Raw genomic sequence first — 19,388 nt, 5'->3', positions numbered from 1 at the left:
CCGTCATTGGAAGGTCTTAATAGAGGTGTGCTGTAGGTACATTTCTATTTTCAAAAGACTTCAGAGACCAGTCAAGTCTGCTGCCGTGTTCTAGGTGGGAGACGATGTTTATTTCTAGTATGGTGAAAGTCGTGGAGATGTAGGAAGCGGCTGGTTTTGGAGGTATAGCCCATTGTGTGTGTGTTTAACCTTTTCCCAGCATGCGGTGTATACAACAGACAATTTGCAGAAGGAATGACCGTTTGGAGAGAGCTATTTGGGGAAGATATCTAAGCGACAACAAAAGGCCAATGATACATTGACTGCTGGTGCCATGAAATACTGACCTTTGAATTTACTGGCAGTTGCTGAGTTCATGAAGGATGCTACTGTGGATTGTAGTGCAAACTTGTAATATCAGTAGCGCTCGTACAAGGGGAATTTCTTTGTATTTCACTGTGCGTCACAATGCAACACTCAGAGAGAGGATTCCTCTGAGATTAAAGATACTGCACATTGGGGAATCAGGAGTGGTATTAATTTTAAGGTAAACTTTTATCTGTACCTTGATATCTTCCGACCATTGCCTCTACTTGTCCTGGCAATATCTGTTGCGTTATAAACACCTTTAAAAAAAAAATCAAAACTTAGAATGTAGAGTATCATTATAAGAATGTTCATTACAACAGAACAGAAATGGAAACCATGAGGTGTGGAATCTGTTTCCTACACGATCCCTCTCATCATTCAAGATACCAGGAGGCCATGGGAATTGCTGAGGATCAGTTTCCAGATTTCGATTTCTGGTTTGCTAGAAAGTAACTGCTTCACAATAAGTCTATGCTTCTTTTCTGGGAAGCAGCTGGCCTGGAGGGGAAAGAACGTGTCCTTCGAATATTAGTTTATATCCTGGTTCTGTCACTCACTGACTGCAAGAGCTGGGGCAAAACGCTTCACTTCTGGGCTTGGCGTGCTGAGCTGCGATGTGGCGGCAGTAATCCACTGCTTTAAAAAAAAAATAACTACTTTCAAGTCTTCTTTATCTGGGAGATCACTTCTCCAAAGTAACTCAAGGTATGGTCCTCTTTACTTCTTTCCCCTTTTCTTTCCTAAGGAAGTCATTGTCATGTATAATTTTATTGCTGATCAATATTGCAAAATGTTGCAATATTGCAGGAACACAGAGGGAGCAGTAAAGGCTCCCCATGGTGGTAAATTTCATGCCAGAGTCCTGGTTTCCCTGTAGGACATGCAGGGATAGTTGAAGGAGCCAAGAATTAAGTGAGCTGAGGGCTTTCTGTGATTATGCCAGAATCTCAGCCAGTGGTAAGGATATACAACCCGGGAGAAGTAAAAGTAAAAGCTGGTTATGTTATAAATACATTTGGATAAAAGCTACTGAGGATGGAAAAGGACTGACCCTCCATTCAGATGCAAGTGTTTGACTTGGTTATACTTTATTTCCTCTCCAAACTGGCACTTTATTTCCAGCCCTCAAATAAAGAAGCAACCATTTGATTTTGTAATGTAAAAACTATTATTGCCCTTAGGAAAAGGATTACTGAACTTTCTGTACCTAGTGTTTATGCCTTTAATAAGCACAGTGTTTCCAAGAGAATTGAATGCCTTTTTGTGCTGTGATGTTTTTCTACCACTGGATCTGAGTTTTGTACCTTAATGTCTGGGAAACTTGTTTTTATAAATTCACAGAAACCTGACAAACAGTAGGAATTTGTTCTCTGTCCTGTAGAGATGGGCAAATCCCTAAAGAGCTTTTTGATTTCATGCTAACCACTTTGCTGGGAGCCAGGCGCCCTTCTTTGCTAAAAAGAAGATTTATAGAGGGGAATAAGATTCATGGGAAATCTCAGACTCAGATAACTGCAGCTTCAGCAAGCAGCACCACGTTTTGGAATTTCATCCACCTACACGTGAAAACCCTTACATGCTTTAAGCTCTTTCTTTTTCTCTTTCTTTTTTGTTGATGGAGGCACTGGAGAGTGAACCCAGAACCTCATGCATGCTAAGGACACACTCTACCACTGAGCTATATCCTCCCCCACCTACACACTCTAATGTTTGATTGAGCTTTACAGTTTGTATCTACTATGGCATTTCTGGTCCAGCTGTGGTGTTATACAGGGCAATGGCATAAAAAGACCTGAACATTAAAAGCCAAAGCATGAAGAGGAGGAATTTAAGTGGGGACAGGTGAGACTAGAGAGAAAAAACAAGAGGCAGACAGCAAAGTGCTTTGTTTGCCAACCTCAAGGGTTTACACTTTATTCTTAGGAAACTTTGAGAAGATAAGGGGAAACCATGGGAGACTTGTAAGTCAGGAACTGAGATTTCCAGATATATATATGTTTTCTGGTTTTTTTTTTTTTTGTGGGGGGGCAGTAATTCATTTATTTATTTAATGGAGGCACTGAGGATTGAACCCAGGACCTCATGCATGCTAAGCATGTACTCTGACCACTCAGCTCTACCCTCCCCCCTCCCCAGTTATATATTTTAGAAAGATCTCTCTTGGGGTCCTGTGGTGGTTTGATTTGAAGGGTGAAACCTGGAGCCAGGGAGAACAGGTGGATAGTTGTGGAGAAATTCAAGTGAAGAAAGAGGAAGTCTTGAAGTAAGGCCATGATGGTGGGGATAGAGAAAATGGGACAGTTTTGGGTGAATGAATGAATGAGGCAACAATAGTAATGAAATAATGGCAACTGGAATATATGATTACTCACTCTTTTGAGGTAATTCACTCTTTCAGTTAGATAATTTTTTTAACCAAGCAATAGATTCAACTGTGTTGAAAGCAACATTTTGAGAGCTGGTGTTAGAAAGATGGTGGAGTAGGAGACACTAGATTTCATCCTACCACAAAAATCCAACAATGAGGCAGCTATCCAGAAATGAAAATAGCCCTGGGAGGGTCCTAGAGGGTCAAACTAAGAACTTACCAGCAACACAGTGGTGTGAAAAACAGAGAATGACTGCACAGAAGTGATCACTGGGGGAGCTTAGCTGAGCTATCTGGAGATGGTGGAAAACAATGGAGGGGTAATCAGTATCCGTCACACAGCAGGCACCATCTTGGACCCAGTGGCCTGCTCTGCAGAGCATCCTGGCAGCCTTTGCCACTGAGGACCTCAGCAACCCCCACAACAACCAGACTTTCCACTGCTTTCCCAGAGGAGAACTCAATATTGTTTGTTGGCAGGGACCTCAGTGAGCTGCTCCTCAAAGCACACCAGTAGCTTTTGCCATTGAAGTAACCAACAACCATCTCCCTTGCAGTTTCCCCAGAGAGAGAGAGATATTGTTAGGGGTCCTTCAGAAGGAGCTGCTGTCTTGCCATCCTGGGACCAGGGCTGCTTTTCAAAACTCACGCCCTTTGTCTCAGAGTCTGGCTCTTTGGTTGGTCTTTGTGAGCAGGCACTCCAGACCATGGCTCCAAGGCTGCTCTGCATTGGTCCATGCCTGCTGCTCCAGTTAGCCAGCACCCTAGACTCTTTCCACGAGTGCTTGTGCTCCAAACTACAGCCCTATGGTTGCTTCCTGGGTACCCACGCATTCCACACCAGTACCACCACCACTGTGGTGAGCTGAACCCAACACCAAGAAAGATCCTCTTAGCTATGACAGAGGAGAGAAAAGAAGAGAGAAATAAATCAGATGATCTCCAGCAACCTTCATGATCAAAGACCCCAACAGCCCTCACCACTGCTGCAGGTACCCACAGTCCTGGTTGTTGAGGACCCTGCAATTGCCGACAACACTAGCATCAGCTGATGGATCTGCACAGAGACTACACCACTGAGCCTTCCCCAGATCAGAAGCTGCCACAACCCACCCAGCCTACAGGTGAAAGTCTTTACCACCAAAGTCAACCCATAAAGTTGGAAAGAGGTAACTGCTCCAACAAATGTGCAGACATCAACACAAGGCTACAAGAAACATGAAAAAACAATGAAACGAGACATTATCAAAGTAACACAGTGACTCTTCAGTAACTGACTTCAAAGAAGTAGAATCTACAAATTGCTGGACAAAATTCAAAATAATTGTTTGAAGGAAGGTCAACAAGCTACAAAAGAACAGATATTTGACACCAAAAGCAAAGGCAAAAAAGCAAAAGTTACACAAGGAGACTACATCAAACTAAACAGATCCTGCACAGAAAAGCAAACCATCAAAAAAAAAAAAAAAAGAAAAAGCAATCTATGAAATGTGAGAAAATATTTGCAAATCATATGCAATAAAGGGTTAATATCCAAAACATGAACACGTGTGCAATTCAATATCAAGAAAACAAACAATCTGCTTTAAAAAAAAATGGGTAGAACAAATAACCCAATTACTAAATGAGCCAAGGACCTGAACAGACATTTTTCCACAGAGAATATATGAGTGGCCAACAGGTACATGAAGAGGTGCTCAACATCACTAATCATCAGGGAATTGCAAACTCAAAACTTCAACAGGATTATCACCTCACACTTGCTAGATAGATAGACATAGATATAGATGATTAGATATAGATATAGATGAATATTATTGTCCTAAAAAAGAAGGAAATCCTGTCATTTATCTTGACAGGTTTAGATCTTGAAGGCATTAGCTTAAATGAATACATGAGACAGAGAAAGGCAAGTACTATATGATCTCACTTACATGTAGAATCTGAAAAATAAACAAAATGGAACATATTCATAGAAAAAGAGATCAGATTTGTAGTTACCAGAGGCGAGGGGTGAGGGGTGAAGGAATTAAATGAAGGTAGTAGTAAAAGGGTATAAACTTTCAGTTATAAGATAAATAAGTGCTGGGGATGTAATGTACAACATGATGACCAAAGTTAATACTGCTGTATGGTATATTTAAAAGCTAAGAGAGTAAATCTAAGAGTCTCATCACAAGAATAAAAAGAACATTTTTTTCTTCTCCTTTTTTCTTTTCTTTTCTCTCTCTCTTTTTTTTTTTTTGGTAGTATCTACATGATGATGGATGTTAAGCAAACTTATTTTGGTAATCATCTCACAATATGAATAAAGCAAGTCATTATACTGTACACCTTAAACTTCTACAGTAGTGTATTTCAATTATTAACTCCAAAAAAGGGAAAAATCCCAGTAAAGTACTCAGGAATAAATTTAACCAAAGAAGTGAAATATCTGTACACTGAGAACTATAAGGTTTGATAAAAGAAATTGAAGAAGACTCAAATAAATGGAAAAGTATCCCTTGTTTGTGGATAAGAAGTATTAATAGTATTAAAATGTCCATACTATTCAATGTCATCTAGTTTCAATGTAATCTTATCAAAATTCCAATAGCATATTTCACAGAAATAGAAAACAATCTTAAAATTCATCTGGAGACACAAAAGACACTAAAAGACAAGAAGACTTTAATAGTCAAAGCAATTCTGAGAAAGAACAAAGCTGGAAATATCACACTTCCTGTTTTCAAACTATGCTACAAAGCTATAGTAATCAAAACAATATGGCCTTGGCATAAAAAACAGACACTAAAACCAATGGAATAGAATAGAGAGCCCAGAAATAAGCCCATGTGTATATGGTCAACTAACATTTGACTAGGGAGCCAAGAATAGTCAATGGGGAAAAGACAGTCTTTAATAAACTGAACTGGGAAAACTGGATATCTACATGCAAAAAATGAAACTCAACCTTACCTCACATCACTCACAGAAATTAACTGGAAATTGATTAAAGACTTATATGTAAGGCATGAAAAGTGAACCTCCTGGAAGAAAACAGAAAAGAGCTCCATGATATTGGTCTTGCTGACTTTTTCTTTATGACACCAAAAACAGGCAACAAAAGTAAGAATAAACTAGTGGGATTACATTAAACTGAAACACATCTGCACAACAAAGAACAAAGTAAACAAAGTGAAAAGCCAACATACAGAATGGGAGAAAATATTTGCAAACCATACATCAGGTAAAGGGTTAATACCTAAAATATGTGAGGAACTCATATAGTGCAATAGTGAAAAACCAAATAATTGGATTTAAAAATTCATAGAGGACCTAAACAGACACTTTTCCAAAAAAGACATACAGAATGGCCAACAGGTACATGAAAATATATTCAACATCAGTAATCATCTTGTAAATGCAAATCAAAACCACAATGTCACCAAACACCCATTAGAATGGCTATTATAAAAAATACAGGAGAGATATGTTGGTGAAGATAAGCAGAAAAAGGAACCCTTGTGCACTGTTGGTTGAAATGTAAATTGCAGCTACTATGGAAAACAGTGCAAAGTTTCCTTAACAAATGAAAAATAGAACTATGATATGAACTAGCATATGGGTATATACACGGAAGAAATGAAATCACTATCTTGAAGAGATATCTGTACCTCCATGTTCAGTGCAGCATTAATTACTGTAGCCAAGACATGGAAACAAACTATGTGTTCACTGATGGATGAATGGATAAAGAAAATGTTGTATACTATGGAATACTTCTCAGCCATAGAAAAGAAGGAAGTCCTGCAATTTGGGAATTCCTGACACCGTGGATGAACCTGGAAGACATTATGCTAAATGAAATAAGCCAGACATAGAAAGACAAATACTACATGGTATCACTTATAGGTGGAATCTAAGGAGAAAAATAAGTTGAAGACATAGTAACAGAAATTAGAAGAGTGATTACAATGGCTGAGGGGTGGGGGCAATGGAAAGATGTTGGTACAGTTTTTCAGTTAACTCCTGAAGATCTAATTACAGCATGGTGACTATAGTTAATAATATTGTATTGTATATTTGAAATTTGCTAAGAAAGTAGATCTTTAGCATTCTTACCACTCAAATAAAGGTACCTCTGTGAGGTGATGGATGTGTTAATTAACTTGAATAAGATAATCATTTCTCATGTATATGTATATCAGATCACCATGCTGTTTTTATACTTCAAATAAATACAATTATATTTGTCACCATGTTGTATACTTTAAATACAATAAATACCAATGTAGCTGGAAAGGAACAAAACATTTTCATGTAATGTTTATCAGGGATGTTCAATTTGGTTGTGGAGACAGTCCTAGACAGAGAAGCTTTCCACTCACCTTCAAAACACTGCTTTATCATTGTTCAGAACTGCTTTTTAGGAAATGTTTCTACTGAAATACCAAATTTTATTAAAACCAACCAAAGGAAAATGAAGAGAGATAACATATTGTATATTTATTTTACTTCTGGTCTTTGATTCTATGACTATCTATGATGATTTCTTTTAGCCTCAGTAAATTTTTTATGCTTGTGACAGAGTTCATCTCATTGGTTACTTTCACACTGGGAAACAAAGGAGATTTAAATTGAAAGATATAATAACAGTGTAGCACATTTTAAAAATTATAAAATGTATAGGATATTAAAGCAGATCTGGTATGCTTGGTGTGGAATGACTTATTAGTGGGATGTTCTCAAACTTGCGTCCTCTTTAGGAAATTCTTACTGTCCTAATTGACATCTTCTTGAGCCATTGGATCACAAATGCAGGAGACATGATCTATGAAAAATATAGGTTGTTGGAAGAAATGGGAAAATGTTGGTCAAAGGGTACAAAGTTTCAGTTGTTTGGGATGAGTAAATTCTGGAGAGCTAATGTGCAGCATGGCAGCTATAGTTAATAATACCATAACATGGACTCAAAATTTCCCAAGAGAGTTGATCATAAGTGGTCTCAGCAGACACACAGAAGAAGCAACCATGTGAGGTGATGGATATGTTAATTAGCTTGATTGTGGTAATCACTTCACAATTTACATATATCAAAGCATCACGTTGTACACCTTAAATATATACAATTTTTACTTATCTAATATACCTCAATAAAGCTAGAAAAAATTAAAAAGTACAAACATTATCAAAGGCTAGACTACTTAAAATAAATGCCTATTGTGATGCAGAAATTCCTGTGAATAAACCACAAAAATAGCAATATATTTTAAAGGGGAAAAAAAGAACATATATTGCTATACATACAGTAGGCATTAAATAAAATATCATCACCTATGCAATAAGCATGCGCTATAAGCAAATTATTGAGTTGGGGCTGTTGAGGTTGAGAGGTGGGTCCAAAAACATATAAGAAATTTGCCTTCCTTACATTGTAGTTGATGAGACAACATGTATCAATGTACATTATTTGATTGACTAGAGTTAATAGCATTACAATACAATATTATAAGACACACCAACAGGCAATATATAACTGAGAACCAAGTGAATGATGGTGACAGGAAAAGAAAGTTATGTGGGCTCAGTGGTCTAGAGTGGGTCCCATTAGAGTTTGGGTAGATGGAAAAGAAGAATAAGAATAAGAATAAGAATAAGAATAAGAATAAGAATAAGAATAAGAATGAGAAGGAGAACGAGAAGGAGAAGGAGAAGGAGAAGGAAGAAGAGAATACAGAGATAGGGACATGCCAGTTATGTTTTTGTAGAAAGAGAAAGATGGAAAACTGCAGTCTGGGAAGTAGGTTCGTGTCCAAGCTTAAATGTATCCTAGGTATTAAGGGACACTTTTGAGTCTTGGGTTTGAATCCTAGAAGTTACCTACTCACTATCTTTGGGGGAACAGGAAAACATCTTTTTAAAAATTTATTTATTTATTTATTTTTAGAGGAGGGTACTGGAGATTGAACCCAGGATGTATACTAAGCATGCACTTTACCACTTGAGCTATACCCTCCCCCATGAAAGCATCTTTCTAATCCTCCATTTCTTCATCTATAAAATATGGCTAATGATAATTATTCCTTACAGGTACGTGTGTGTGCATGTGCGTGTCCGTGTGTGTGTATTAACTGACATAATGTATAGATAAAATGCTTAGTACAATGCTATTCAGCAAGTGGCAAATTAAGGAATGTGAACTATATGTGTCCCTAGGTAACCAGGTATGGTTTTTGAAGGGGAAAATTCACAATGAAAAACTGCCATAACAAAGTATGTTAGGATAATAATGTGAAAAATGGACTGGGGAGGGGTATGACATTATAGGCAAGGACAGTGCTTAGGAAGCTATCGCATTAAATCTAGCATGAGTAATTAAAGGCCCAAATTATACTGGTGGTAATAGGGATAAAAACAGTAACAGTGGGGGGGGGTTTAGATTGAAGAGATTTTGGGCAGAAGAAAAATAAGACTTTGTGACTGATTGAATATGGGTAAGGGAGTAAAGGCAAGAGGAAATCTACACAGGTAATTCTGAATTTTTGTGATCCTCTGATTTAGGTAATGGTGATCCTATTAAGAGAGAAGTGTGAGGGGCCAGCCAGATTTCAGAGGGGTAAGGTGAGCTTTTGTTTTAGATGTATTGTTTTGCCATTAGGATGTGAAATGAAATTGCTGAGGTACAGTTAAAGAAGCTCAGTGGTCAGAGGTTATGCCTGGGAGAGCCTCATACTTAGAGAAGTAGTAAAAAAAAAAAATAAAAAAACAAAAAAGAGGAGGCTGCAAAAAAGGCAAGTAAAGAGCTAGCAGGGGGAGAAGGAGAAACCAAAAGGTGGAGTAAAAATAGACTACAGAGAGGGGCACTTGCAGTCTGGGGTGCTGGGTCTAATCTGTAGAAAGACACTACAAAGTCACCTAAGGAATGTGCCAAGCCCACTGAATTTATCAATAAGGAGGCCATTGTTAACCTTGGAACAGACTGTGTCAGAAGTGTGGTGGGTTGGAGAGAGACCACGGTGAGGCAAGACGGCAGCAGGAGGGGTTGAAGACAACAGGTAAGAAGTTTGACAATCAAAAGAAACGAATTGTAGCAGCAGGCGGGCAGTTTTCAAGATGCCTTTTGTAAGGCAGAGAAGACAGAACAATTCAGTGGGGATACCTAGCCATGCTGCAGAGTCAGGGATTAAAAGAAAAAAAAGTTCCTAGGGCAGGAAGATCATAAAATGGCAAGAAGGCAAGGAGCTGGGATATCTCTACTTCTTAGATAAGAAGGGAGGGGGAAGTGATAGATATAAAAACAGGTGTTTTGAACTGGGACTTACATTGGCCTTGGAAAAATGAAATTTGAAAATGAAATTTGAAACTGTCTCTAAATTGGGAACTGAGAAAACAGGAACCAATAAAATGAAAATGAGGGAAAATCTTCCAAGAAAAAAATCATGGTAATTCAGCCATCTTTAGAGTAGTAACAGAATAGTAAATGTCATGACCAATATCATTGGCTGAGCAAAGTTTGGACAACTAACGACTAATATGTCGTAATTCATAGAGACCTCATCATAAAATTTCTAAGTCAGGACAGGGGAGGGGTAATAGCTCAGTGGTAGAGTACATGCTTAGAATGTGTGAAGTCCTGGGTTCAATCCCCAGTAACTCCCTTAAATTTTTTTTCTAAATATACTAACAAGGGAATGGCAAATTCAAGGTCAAGTGGTACTAGGAAACAAGGTTGTTTTCAGCTATGGCTGTGCTACACTGAGAAGGCAGGAAAACTGGCATTGCTTGTGCAACTGGAACTATAAGAAACTAAGAAGAAACGAAACACAGTTGGCTACAACAGCTTAGGATGTTTTCACGTCAGTCAACAACCAGTGGGATTGCCCAGAAGGAATATTGAAACAAACAGTGGAAGGGATCCAGAGAAAAATAAACTTTTATTTTCAAGCCACCCAATTAGAAACTGACATGACAGCATATAAACAGGTAATATGTCAGCATTGTATCACCAAACATCCTACATTGACAACCCAACCAGCTGAACAAAATGTTACAGAATGGGCCAGGCCATCATGAAGGGGAAACTGCTCTTAAGCCAAAATAAATGCAATCACATGTGACATTTCAATATGATGAGGCTTCAAAAGAAGAGCAGACGCAATAACCCTTACTAATAATGAATGAGAGGAGAGAAATACCCTGGGATGAAGAAAGACAAATAAAAGAGAAGCAGAATCTAGATCAATCAAGTTTAAGAGTGTGGACTGCATTTCCGGAAACCTGTCATCTAATCAGTCTTTGTGCCTGAAGGTCCAAATCTGTAACTGGTTGTAGGATATATTTCCTCTGCCTTCAAAGGCCGTGGCTCCCTATGCAGCAGTTTTCCCATTTCTAAGGGAAAGAGCTGAGATGACGATGATGAAAACCACTGCTAGTTTTGAAATTCTATGACATTTGATGTTCAGGCACATAGTTTCATGCAAGAAATCACACAATGTTGGCTCTCAGAAAGAACCTTGCCTTAGTAACTGGAAAAATCAGAAACCTTGGATTCTAGACTCAGCTCTGTGTGACTTATAACAAGTCACTTGACTTCTCTGTTATCAAGTTCCTTATGTAAAATGACAAAGAGAAGCTAAGTGCTCACTAAGGTCTTTAATATGCCTTTAAAAATCCATGTTTTATTGATGTGAGCAGGAGGATGGCGGAGTAGAAAGACCCTGAGCTCACCATTTCTCACAAGCTCAACAAAATTACAAATATCTGCAGAACCACCATCTATGAAAAAGACTGAAACCTACTAGAAAAGATCTTTTAGAACTAAAGACATAAAGAAGGAACCACAACAAGACAGAAAAATTGGAAGTCCTTCAGGGACCCAGAGGAAGATACAACCACAGATGGAGACTTAGTCCTTAAATCCTTGGCGCATGTTGGACTGTGAAATGAATGAGATGTAGGCTTTTGTGCTAAGTGACTGAGACTCAGTGATTAGGGTTATTTTTCATACCTAATGAAGCAATGAACAAGAAAAAAAGTATGTTTCTATGATTGGAGCCGACTGACTATTGACTGCCTAATAATCAGGTTGTCTTTGTCCAATGACATTAGGTACAGAAACAACAACTGTGTGGTGGGGGACAGAGTCCTTCCACAAAGTAAAGACTTCTTTTGGGGAGATGCTTTAACACCAAAGCACACAGATGATATTAAAGCCATAGGACTGAATAAGGTGAGTTAGGGAGGGGAGGGTAGATGGTGGGGAAGCCTGAGGATTAACTCTGACTTCTTGACCTCCAAGATGGTGAGCACCTAACAAAGGAGCCTGACAGCAGCCTGTGAGGTTGCAGGAGAACCAAGAGAAAGTGGATTCTGGGAGGCCAAGGAAAGAAGACGTGTTCCCGAGGAGGCAGTGATCAATGTTGTCGAATACTGTTAATCAAAGGAATATGGGGGCTGAGACCTGACCATTGGATTTGACAGTGTGTCATTAGTGATGTTGCTAAGAGCAGCTTCACAGAGTGGAGGTGTAACCGAGCAGGGCCCTGTGAGGCCTTCCCGGGGGCAGACCCCTGCCCCGTATCCTCTGCTGTAGCTCCTCTCTGAAGCACCCAGATAATAATATCTCATGTATATTTCCTGAGTTTTTCAGATATTAAACATCACCACCAAAGGGAAGAAAATAACTACTTGATGATGGAGAGCACGTGGCCCCCAGACCTTCTGGTGCCTAGGGATTGACAATGTTGACCACCCTGTTGCCTCAACATCAGCCAATTCTCAATGAATTCTGTGATCGACTCCCGATCAATTAGAGAATTGTGCACAGATAATCATGTACCCCGCGACTCCTCTCTCCCACCTGGCCTTTAAATATGCTTTGCTGAAACCCCTCAGGGATTTCAGGGTTTTCTTGGGCATGGACCACCCTGTCCTCCTTGCTCGGCCCTGCAATGAATCTTTCTCTGCTCCAAACTCTGACGTTTCCGTTTTTTTGACCTCAGGGTGCGTCAGGCACGGGAACTTGCCTTCGGTAGCAGTGGGGATGAAGGCCTGACTAGAGTAAGTTCAAGATTGATGGTAGAGCAGAAAATAGAGCTAGGAAATCCAGAAATCCTTTCAATGAGTTTTGCAGGCAGTAAAAGAAAGCAACAACTGAAGAGAGATAGAGTCAAGAAGTTTTTGTTTTGTTGCTCAGTGGGGATGAAAATGATGCAGAAGAGCAGAAAAAACTGAAGATGCAGGAAACCTCAAAGCAATGTGATTTCAGAGGACAGTAAATGCCATGAAGAAACCACACAGGATGTGGGATCCAGAGAAACATTGGGATCTTCCTTTATAGTGGCTAAAGAAGGCCTTTCTGAGATGTTCAAGTTGAGATATGGATTTTTCTCAGTGGAGCGTGGGGCGGAGGGAGAGATTAGCAGAGGAAATAGGGAGTTCAGAAGACTCAGTTCAGCTTGGACCATTGGGGGGTGTAAGAAAGGAGGCCAGTGTGTCTGAAGAAAAGTGACATCAGAGATAAAGGAAAACTGAAGAGTAGGTAGGACCTGACCCTGTCCTTGTCTGTAGACCATGACAAATTTAGATTTTATGGCAAGTGCCAAAGGGAAGTCCCTGGAGAATTTTCATCTGGAGAATGTTTTCATATAATCATCAATAACATATTAATATCAACTTTATCATCTTGCATTCTTAAATCACTCTTTATGGTTTTTAAATGTCAAATTGCATCCATAGGGGCTCACAGAGTTCAAATCCTTTGCTTAAGATCTTAAGGCACCCAGTTCAGTGCAGACTAAGGATTCAAACCCAGTCCTACCATTTGCAAAGCCAGTGATTTTTTTCCCACCACTCCACAGCCTGCCCTTCTCACCCCTTGTCCATGCTCCTCAGACTTGAATCTGTCCCTATCACTATTGCCACCCCCAACAGACTCTCTGATTCTTGAACACATCAGGGTTGGACCCAAGCATTTCTCATGCTGTACCTCCTCAACATCAAGTCAAATGACCCACCTCCTGCTCAGCTTCTCCATTACTTCCCATGAGAACTCTTCTATGTGGTGTCTGTTGCCCTTCACGTGATGTGATTATAATAACTTGTTTGAAGCCAAGGGCCTTGTCTTATACTTTGGATTAATCTTACTATGCACAGAACAGGGAATAACATACTCCTTGGATAAATGAAGCAATGTGTTTCAAAAGTCAAAAGTTGTTTTCATTTGGAGCTGTAGAGTTTCTCCCTGATGTACCCTGACAAGGGTCAGTGAAATAATGACAGTGGACAATATTTCAGAATTTCTGGTGAAAGTAGGTTGGAATCACTGGAAGACATTGTATTCCAGTGTCAGAAGCAATGCTCTATAAGACCCTGGGAATGCTTATATTTACCCAAAAGATAAGCTTTTCAAATTGGGGGGGGGGTAATTAGGTTTATTTATTTATTTATTTTTTTAAAAACAGAGGTACTAGGGATTGAACCCAGGACCTCGTGCATGCTAAGCACATGCTCTACCACTGAGCTACACCCTCCCCCTAAGCTTTTCAAATTTGATATATTAATTGTTTGAGAAACCAGAGACTTGCCTTCTAATAATTGAAGAGATCTTATTTTTAACGGCAAACTGTTATCGGTAAGTGAAAAAGGTCAATGTTTCAAGCAGAATGGATTGAGAATTATGTCAGATATGTAGGGCTAGGTTACTGGAGACTGATACATTTGATTAAAATCAGTAAGACTTGTGATTGAAACATATAAATTTTATTTTTAAAACCTCTAATATAGTTCTTCACTTGAATCTATTACATTTTCAGGTTAATTTGCCAGACATTTGATCATTAGTTTAGGGCATAATTCAATGAGCAAAATAACCTTCTTTGGAATAGAGAAAGGACTTCCAAATTAAAGACAATATTTCAATCAACATATAGTTCATTTTTTAGATTTCTGTTTCAAATCATCTGTTTATGATTTGTTTTGGAATATGAAAAGCATTTACTACAAAATAAAATGTAATGCTAAATACCAGCTTGAGGTCTTCACTTGGCATAGGGCTGATATTCGTGGAATTACAATCTATGTGGCTCAAGAACAATATAGGATTGACCTGGAAGGCTGAAAACGTCCCATTGGCTCAAGGGGCCCCAACCCATTAAGATGCTCCCAAATAGGAGAGCTGAGAAGTTTAGGTCGCTACCATCTCCACCATAGAAATGGGCCAAAATAAATGAAACGTCCCAAATCTTTTATTTCTTTCCAATCAGCTGCAGCCCCCCAAAAAACAGTATTATTATGATGATTTTATTCACTGCAGAAAAGTTTAAGTTGAAGATTTAGTGTAAGATATGACCATCTATACCAAATCATTCAATTTCTACTCAGAGACTATTGAAAACGTACTTCAGTATGGGCAATAAACTGCGTGCAACACAAGATTCACCGGCAGTGTAATTTGTATCAACTTCTGTCAGAATAAAATCTTTCCTTTTGAGTTTAAAGGCCTGTCATCAAAAGGCAAAAGGCAAAAACTCACCCTAAAACTGAAATTGCTTTCCTTGCTAAGAGGGAAGAATCATGGGCAGTTATAACCCTTAATCTACAGAGATTGTAAAACTAAGGAACTACTTTTACTGGAAGTCGAATTGTTAGGTCATATTTTTATACCACTAAATCCTAGCAATATAAAAAATTATCTGTCAGGAAGTCTACACATGATTCAACAGCAAGTTGGGGCTTGGAAGCCAAAAGAATTGCATAGTACCCACCTGTATCAGCTTAGCTATGATTATGTAGATAAAATTATGTGTATCTTTTTCATTCAGTAACCATTTATTCAATTCAGCAGATAGTAACAGATAATCTGCCACGTACAGAGCACTGTGTTAGGCACCACCAGAGAGGTGCAGATATGTAACATGTGGTCCCTGTTCTCAAAGAGTTTATAGTCTGGTGGGAGAGATGGATTAGTACACACCTCAGTCTAGTGTAGATCTGGCTGTGACAGGTGCTATATGAAATGAGTTTAAAGAAAGTGCTATTTATTTTGCTAGGAGGCTGAAGAAAGGCTTCACAGAGGTGAATAGTGAATAGATTGTCTCAAAGCAGAGAGGAGATAAAGGGCTTTCTGAGTAAAGGAGTAACATGAAGGAGAGGATTTAGATTTGGCTGGCAGATTGAGTCCTTTAAAACATTTTTTTATTGAAGTATAGTTGATTTACAATATTGCATTAGTTCCTGGTGTACAGCAGCAAAGTGATTCTATTATATTCTTTTTCATGTTCTTTTTCACCATAGGCTGCTATAAGTCATTGAATGTAGTTCCCTGTGTTATACAGTAGGTCCCTGTTGTTTATCTATTTTGTATACAGTAGTTAGTATCTACTAATCCTAAACTCCTAATTTATCTCCCATCCCTTTTCCTTTGGTAACCATGTTTGTTTTCTATGTCTGTGAGTCTGTTTCTTTTCTGTAAATACATCTGTCTGTGTCATTTTTCTAGATTCCACATATACATGATATCATATAATATTTGTCTTTCTTTGTCTGACTTATTTCATTTAGTATGATAATCTCTAGGTCCATCCATGTTACTGCAAATGGCATTAATTCTCTTTTTTATGGCTGAGTAGTATTCCATTGTGTATATATACCACAACTTCTTTATCCAATCATCTGTGAATGGATATTTAAGTTGCTTCCTTGTTTTGGCTATTGTATATATTGCTGCTGTGAACATTGGGGCACATGTATCTAGAGTCTTGATAGAAAATGGTTAGAGATAAATCCATGTGGTGATGGGTTGGATTCTATAGCTCCTGAAGCTGAGGCTAGTCTGAAATCCAGAGAAGCCTTGATGGTATTGGAACAAGAGCATTGATAATGGGTCTTATGAATCTGCTTTGATCACGCTTTCTTGTGTGTGTGTGTGTGTGTGTCTGTGTGTGTGTGTGTGTGTGTGTGTGTAAATTTTGTCCTGGGACTTCCAGCTCATCCTTCAAAAATCAGTGCCAATAAACACGTTCAGGTGAATTCTTCCTCCACATCTCTGATGCATATGGTCCTCCCTCTTTGGTGCCTCTGTAGCATTTGGATCAAACCGAGCTTGGAGTTCTTACAGGCTGCGTCCATATGAGCAGCAGGTTGGGAGGAGGACTTCATTTGTGATCCACTGTTTGCAAGGGTAGTTTTAGGTGAAGGTGGGCAATAGGCAGCTGGAATCCCCATCTGTAGCTTAGGAAGAACATAGGGTTTAAGGTAAAGATCTGGGAAGAATTTGCATAGAAATAGCCATAGAATTAGATAAAATTTAAGGAAAAAATTATGACTCAGTTTGGTACATGTTGAGTTTCAGAAGTCTATAATATGTTCATAGTTTATTTTTTAAATTCTGTACTAGTTATAGACTTACGTCTTTTCTGAACTTACAATCTAGACATGTACGATCAAAAATAAAGTATGACATTTAGTTATAGGTTCAAAGTTTTCATTGGGGAACTTTTAAATCTGATAGTAGAAAGTATTATTAATATAAAATAAACATTTTCTAAATAATTCTAGGTGTCAATATTTTAATAAGATAATTGAATGCCTAATCAGGGCACACACTGCTTACTGAGCTGTAGGTTACAATTTATTAGCAGAAGAATTCTGCTTATGTGAAAATCAACAATTAGCTTTCAAACATAAGTCAATCCATGACTGAATAAATCCTGTTTTAAGGATAAACTCATGTGTGTATTGAAAGTAGTCATTGTTCCTCCACCCAATGCCAAATCACTAAATCAGCTCAGCAAAAGGGAAAATCTGTAAAATGATGCTCTGGAAGACATAATTGATGAGTTTATGGGAAAAAATGTGAAGCTTCAGAACTTACTTAAAGTTACAATTTCAAGGAAAAATATCGTATTTATTTTGCTGCCAACAATATTGGGGAAACTGTACAGAAAGACTTTTTCTGAAGGAAAAAAGAAGTTATGTCTTTGCTTTGTCATTTGCTATTCCAAGTGTTGATAGGTTTGGAATTAGGATGTCTTTTTCCCAGGTTGGAATCTACATCAGAGGAGAGAGGAGGAAAGTTTTGGAGGTAAAGGGATACACAAAGCAAATCCTCTGAAAGCTGAAAGGAGGATGAGAGAGAATAAAGAAAGCAATTTGAGAATAAAAAACTCTTGACAAAGTTCAAGAAGGTGGGAATAGCACCAGGAACGGAGGGAGCGAGGGGCACGCAGGAAGAGAGGTTGTAAACGGATGAGCACAGAGGCAGAAGGTTATTTAGGAAAGAAAAGTGACCACAAGCTGGTGCTAGGGAGAAAGCAGGCAACAACATGGAAGGCAGACATTATTTAGTGCCAATCCATGTTTGTGGCATGCATTAATCTTCTGGGACGATGATGAAGATGGAAAAAAAAAAAAACCCACAACAAATTAAAAGCACAGAGATAAGCAGAATTTGATTTATGGGACTGTTAGAGAGCTCTATATAGTTTTAAAAATGATAGCTCAATATTCAAGTTCTTGTCATAACATATAATGGAAAAGAATCTGAAAAGAAAAAATATATATGTATGCATATGTATAACTGAATCACTTTGCTGTAGACCTGAAACTAACATTGTATATCAACTACACTTCAATAAAAAATTAATAAAAAAGACATAATAGGTTAAAAAATAAAAGATAGACCAGGAAGAAGATTGGAGAGGCTTAAAGGAAGAGAAGGAATTGGATCAAGAGAAGAAAGGAATTAATCTGAAACAGAGAGATGGGGTTGACTGGTGGGTATGTTTGGAGATCAGAGACTCCGTTTGACTGAAGACCATCAAGCAACCTCAGAGGAAACAGAAGGAGCCTTAAAACAGAAGACCAGAAAGGGTGCTTCAAATAAGAGCACAGAATTTAAAATAAAGAGCAAATTTAGTAAAAATAAGGCAGCGGAACATGCCTCAGCACTGACTCTCAAAATTTTGCACTGTGCACACATGATTGAGAATATTCATGTGTTCCACGCTCTCAAGGGAGTACACAGCTTCTGACAAATTAACTGTAATTTCACCTAACTCCCACCCACTCAAGAAAGTCCATCAAGGTGCAAGTGAGAAAGAGTGACATTGAATCTCCTCTCATTTCTACAAATGACTCTCAAGTGTGAGCCAGAAAACAAGAGAACGGGCAGGTCCTGAGCCATGGGCTGAGGGTTATCAGGGAAATGGACAGAGGGGCTTTTGTGTCACAACCATTTCAGGTTAAGAGAAAGGGGGTGCCCTGTGGACCTTGGGATCCTGAAAACCCCGGATAAAGAAATTGTTTGAATATTTATTTTTTATTGGAGATACTAGGGATTGAACCCAGCACCTCATTCATGATAAGCATGTGCTCTACCACGGAGCTATACCCTCCCAGCCAAGTTGTTAGATTAAATGAGTCTTGAGAAGTAAACAAAACAACACAAGTGTTAAAGGGAAAAACTTTGGGTGATGGGTAAAAAGTGAGGAGGACTGAGAGGAAGGAGAAAATACGAATGTTAATGTGAGCGGACAGAGAATCTGGGCCAGGGTCCTTAGAGCAGAGGTGGGACTGCCGTCCTGGTCTTAGCAGACTTCACTGTTGGGCAGAGAGCAAGCGTTGCCTGCAGATCTGGGTTCAGGCTGAGTGATGAGGCCAAGCTGCACGGCAGCCCTTTATAAGGCAGCCT

At 38.7% G+C, this 19,388-nt stretch overlaps 1 long non-coding RNA gene across 1 annotated transcript in view; it reads left to right on the top strand.

Moving 5' to 3' along the window:
* Positions 1 to 699: 699 nt before the first annotated feature.
* LOC116668717 overlaps positions 700 to 19,388 on the top strand; it is a 30,532-nt gene continuing 11,843 nt past the window's right edge. Inside the window, exon 1 of the long non-coding RNA XR_004325953.1 lies at positions 700 to 1,053. This is a non-coding gene — a long non-coding RNA (uncharacterized LOC116668717). The remainder of the gene's footprint in view (positions 1,054 to 19,388) is intronic.

Source organism: Camelus ferus, chromosome 14 (assembly GCF_009834535.1).
Source record: "Camelus ferus isolate YT-003-E chromosome 14, BCGSAC_Cfer_1.0, whole genome shotgun sequence".
Lineage (NCBI taxonomy): Eukaryota > Metazoa > Chordata > Mammalia > Artiodactyla > Camelidae > Camelus > Camelus ferus.
This window is presented reverse-complemented; position numbering and strand designations above follow the sequence as displayed.